Source organism: Prionailurus viverrinus, chromosome B2, assembly GCF_022837055.1.
Source record: "Prionailurus viverrinus isolate Anna chromosome B2, UM_Priviv_1.0, whole genome shotgun sequence".
Lineage (NCBI taxonomy): Eukaryota > Metazoa > Chordata > Mammalia > Carnivora > Felidae > Prionailurus > Prionailurus viverrinus.
In genome coordinates, this window is record NC_062565.1 from 81,923,036 (window position 1) to 81,927,866 (window position 4,831).

The window sequence follows — 4,831 nt, forward strand, 5'->3', positions numbered from 1 at the left end:
TATTTAATGTTTAGAACCCTAATCCACCTGGAATTAATTTGTGTGTATGGCCTGACTTCATGGTCTAATTTAATTTTTTCCCATACAGACATCAAATTGTTTCATTGCTATTTGTTTAAAAGTTTCCTCTTCCACACTCCTTACCACTAATATTCCTCTTATGAAGCAAGTGTCCGTACATGTGTTTCTGGGCTTTTTATCTTGTTTCATTTACCTGTTTTTCTCTATTTGCGTCAATGTTACACTATGTTTATAATGAATCTTGATATTTAGTTGGGTAAGTTTTCCAAATTTGTTTTTCTTATTCAATTGTTGTCTTGACTCCTCTTGACTCTTTTTGGAATATAAATTTAATAGTCATTTCTTCTTTTTTGGCAAAGAAAACTTTAAAAATGGCTGAAATTTCAATGATACTGTAATAGTGTTGTATGGTGACAGAGGGTAGGTACACTTGTGGTGAGCATAGCATAATGCATAGAGAAGTGGAATCACTATGTTTTATACCTGAAACTAACATAACATTGTGTGCCAACTATATTGAAATGAATTTTTTTTTTAAGTAGCTGAAATTTTAATTGCCATCACACTGAATCTAAAGATCAATGTGGGGACAATGCACATTTTTATAATACTGATTTTTTCCAACCCCTAAAGATGATTTATTTCCTGATATATTTAGATCTTCTTTAATATCTCTTGATAAAGTTATATCTATTTTTTTCTCAAAGACTGATTCCTAGTCACCATTTTTAAATATCTAGTTGCAAATGTTAAAAATTTTTTATTTTATCAATTGTTTACTGCATCTATTGAGATGCATCAGTTAATGTGGTAAATTACTTTGATTGGCTTTCAAATGTTAAATCAAACTTAAATTCTTTGAATAAATCTGGCCCAGTCACAATGCATTAATCTATTTTATCTGTGTTATATAGGCTGGGTTTTATTTGCTACTATTGTATTTAGTGTGTTTGGATTTATGTTCATGAGTGAGTTTGGCTTGTAAATATTTTTCTCCTATTTTCTGTGCAGGCTTTGTTATCAAGATTATACTAACCTAATGAGGTTGGCAAAGTGTTTCATTCTCCATCTCCTATTTTCTAGATGAATTTGGGCCTCATTGGAATTATTGCTGTTTGAATGTCTGATAGAAATTGCCAGAGAAGTAATCATAGCTTAAAATTTTCTTTGTGGAAAGATTTTGAGTACTGATTCAATGTCTTTAATAATTATATAACTATTGATATTTTCTATTTTTTAAGTCTATTTTGCAAAATTATTTTTTTCTGTATAATTATCCATTTCACCTTGATTTTCTTTTTCTTTCTTCTTTTTTTTTTTTTTTTGTGTGCCATCCTTGCGCAGGGGCCATGCTAATCTTCTCTGTATCGTTCCAATTTTAGTATATGTGCTGCTGAAGCGAGCACTTGATTTTCAAATCTATTGACTTACAACTGTTTACAATAGCTTCTTTTAAAAATAAATTTGCAATAAGGTATATTTAATTAAAAAAATAAAATAAATAAAATGTGTAAGTCAAGAAAAAAAATAAAAGTAAGCACTGATCTGTCACAAAAAAAAAAGAAAGAAAAAGAAATTTGCAGGATATAAAGTGGTGTCTCCTTTTTCTTTCCTGGTAATGGTTATTTGTGCTTTCTTTAATGTTTTCAAAGAACTAACTTAGATTTCTTTCTCTTATCTATTACATGTTTGTTTGCCTATTCTATTAATTTTTATCTTATCTTTATTTCTTTATCTCCATTCTACTTTTGTTGGATTTCTTTTAACTTTTTGTATGGATGTTTACTATATTAATTTTGAGACATTTTTAAAATTAATAAACACATGTAATCAACACTTTTTTCTTCTAAATACTGCTTTGACTGCATCACCTCAAGTTTAAGTTGTAATACATTATCATTCAGTTTAGAATACTTCCTAAATTCTGTCATGATTTCTTCTTTGACTTATGGGACAGTTAGAAGTTTATTTATTTCCATATATTTTCACATTTAAGGTCGTTGTCTTTTATTCTAGAGTAATTCCACTTTGACCAGAGAACATACTATGTGTTATTATAATCCTTTGAAAGCTGTTGGGACTTAACCCTATGACCCAGTTTATGCTCAAGTTTTGTAAATGTTCCATGTGTGCTTAAAAAAGATGTGCATAATGCAGTTGTTAGGTGCAGTGTTCTAAATATACCCATTAAAGGTTTTTCCCCTATTTTATCAGTCATTGATAAAAATGTTAAAATCAACCATCATGAATGTGTATTTGCCTTTTTTTATTTGAGATTTTTTCTTTAGCTTTATACATTTTGGTAAATATGGTATTAGGTGCCCACAAAGTAAAAATTATTGTATCTTCAAGATGAATACAATTCTTTTTATCTATATATATTGGGCCTTTCTATTTCTAACAGTCTTTTGCCTCAATGTCCATTTTAAAATATTTATATAGCTATACAAGTTTTCTTTTTGAATGGTGTTTGTGTTCTATATTTTTCATCTTTTTATTTTCACGTTTTATAGATTTTACGTCTTAGATTTGTCTTTTATAAAGGGCATATAATTAGATTGCAGTATTTTTCCCCAGTGTGAAAATCAGCCTCTTAACTAGAACAGTTAATGCATTTGTATTTCATATAATTGCCTATATATAAGGTTGAAATCCAACATTTTATTTTGTGCTCTCCATTTATCATACTTATTGAATGTTTTGTCTGCTTCCTGGCTTTCTTTTGAAGTGATTCTTTTTTTTTTTTTTTTTTTTAATTTTTTTTTTCAACGTTTATTTATTTTTGGGACAGAGAGAGACAGAGCATGAACGGGGGAGGGGCAGAGAGAGAGGGAGACACAGAATCAGAAACAGGCTCCGAGCCATCAGCCCAGAGCCCGACGCGGGGCTCGAACTCATGGGCCGTGAGATCGTGACCTGGCTGAAGTCGGACGCTTAACCGACTGCGCCACCCAGGCGCCCCTGAAGTGATTCTTTATATTTCTACTTCTACCCATAATATTTCAAAATGTATGCACTTTTCTTTTTTGAGTGATTACTCTGGAAATTATGATATCCCTTCTTAACTTTCTAATGTCTAAATGCAATTGTGGATAAAACACAACAACTTAGACTACTTTAATTTTGTTTATTCCCTCCCAACTTCTATATAACTGTTGTGTATTTTAATTCTCTTTTATCCACAGAATACATTTATTTAGTTATTTTTTAAAGGTTTCCTAAATACTACAACTTTTTGTTTTCTTTTCAGTCCTTGTTTCTCAGAACCCACATCTAAGCCAGATTTCCTTGTATTTGAAGTATACCCATTGGAATTCCTATTTATTTATTTGTTTGTTTATTTAGGGAGAGAGAGAGTGCTAGCAGGGGAGGGGAAGAGGAAGAGAGAGAATCCCAAGCAGGCTCCATGTCCTGTGTGAGCCCTATGCAGGGCTTGATCTCAGGAACTGTGAGATCATGACCTGAGCAGATATCAAGGGTCGGTCACTTAACTGACTTGAGCCATCCAGGCACCCCTAGAATTTCCTTTAGTTTAAATGTGCTGGTAGTTTGCTCTCTCAGTATTTTGTTTGTCTGAAAATGTCTTTAATTTTGCTTGCATTCTTGAAAGATATTTTCAGTTGGTATAGAATTCTCGGTGGACAGAATACAGATATCATTCTGTTCTCTTATGGTTTACATTGTTGCTTCAGAACAAGTCAGCAGTTAAGTGATCACATTTTAGAAGATTTTTTTTATTCTCTGGATGCTTTTGAGACTTTTTATTTCACTTAAGCCTTCTGTAGTCTTGCCGTGATATGTATAGATATGAATACCATTTTTATTTAGCTTGCTGGAACATCTTGGGCTTCTTGTATCTATGGTGTGGTCTCTTTTGTTAGTTTGGAATATTCTGGGTCATTACCTTTTAAAATATTGCCTCTGATATACTCTCTCTTTGCTTTTAAGGACTTCTGAAATGGTATGTGGGGGCTAAGGGAGAGGGTGCAGGGGAAAAAGTATCCTGATTAGGAGATAAGTAACATAGTATTATTGATTAGTAGAAAGTTAACGTTTATTGAGGTCTGACTATACTCCACAAAAATGTTTTACATGTGTGTACTAGTTATCTAGTCAGCTACCCCAAAACCTGGCAGTTAAAAACAGTAAGTGTGTATTATTTCACACGAGAGGTGTAGGCGTCCTAGAGTGGCCTAGCTGGGTAGTTCTAGCTCAGGATCTCTCTTAAGATTTAACTTGTTGGTGGGGGTCAGGGAGCAGTCATCTGATGTGTTGACCATGGCTGAAGGATCTGCTTATAAGCTCATACAGTGGTTGCTAGCAGGATGCTTTAGTTCCTTGCTGGCTGTTGAGATATGAGATTCAGTTCATGTCCAGTCTATACTTGTCTCCTATTCAGGACTCTTCAGACCAAAACAGGGCACATACTTAGTATTAGTTACCCTGAAAACAAGGCCAAAATCAGATGACTTTAAAGTAATTAAAAATTATAAAAGAGGCAAAGGTCATTTTTCACTTTCTTTAGTTTAGTGTTTGGTTTTTAATATCCATCTTTATTAATTTTATCCTGAATGTGCATATGAAATCCTAGGGATCAGAGAAAGATTTCTTATGAATTACTTCACAGTGAGTAATACGTGTGTCAGCCTGTCTCGCATCAGGTCTTATCCCTGGGGCACAATGATGAAAACCAAGTCACATGTCCTATGTGAGTGCCATACCCTCCTTAAATGAAGATTGAAGGGTAAAGAGGCAGCTGTGACTTCTCCTCCTAGAACGAAGTCCTTGGACATGAAATGGGCCTGAGTCC

The 4,831-nt window shown here is 33.1% G+C and overlaps 1 non-coding gene across 1 annotated transcript; it reads right to left on the bottom strand.

The window, feature by feature from the left end:
- Positions 1-1,320: 1,320 nt before the first annotated feature.
- LOC125166852 (U6 spliceosomal RNA) lies at positions 1,321-1,427 on the bottom strand. The gene has a single exon (XR_007152563.1). It is a non-coding gene; the product is annotated as a U6 spliceosomal RNA (small nuclear RNA).
- Positions 1,428-4,831: the final 3,404 nt, after the last annotated feature.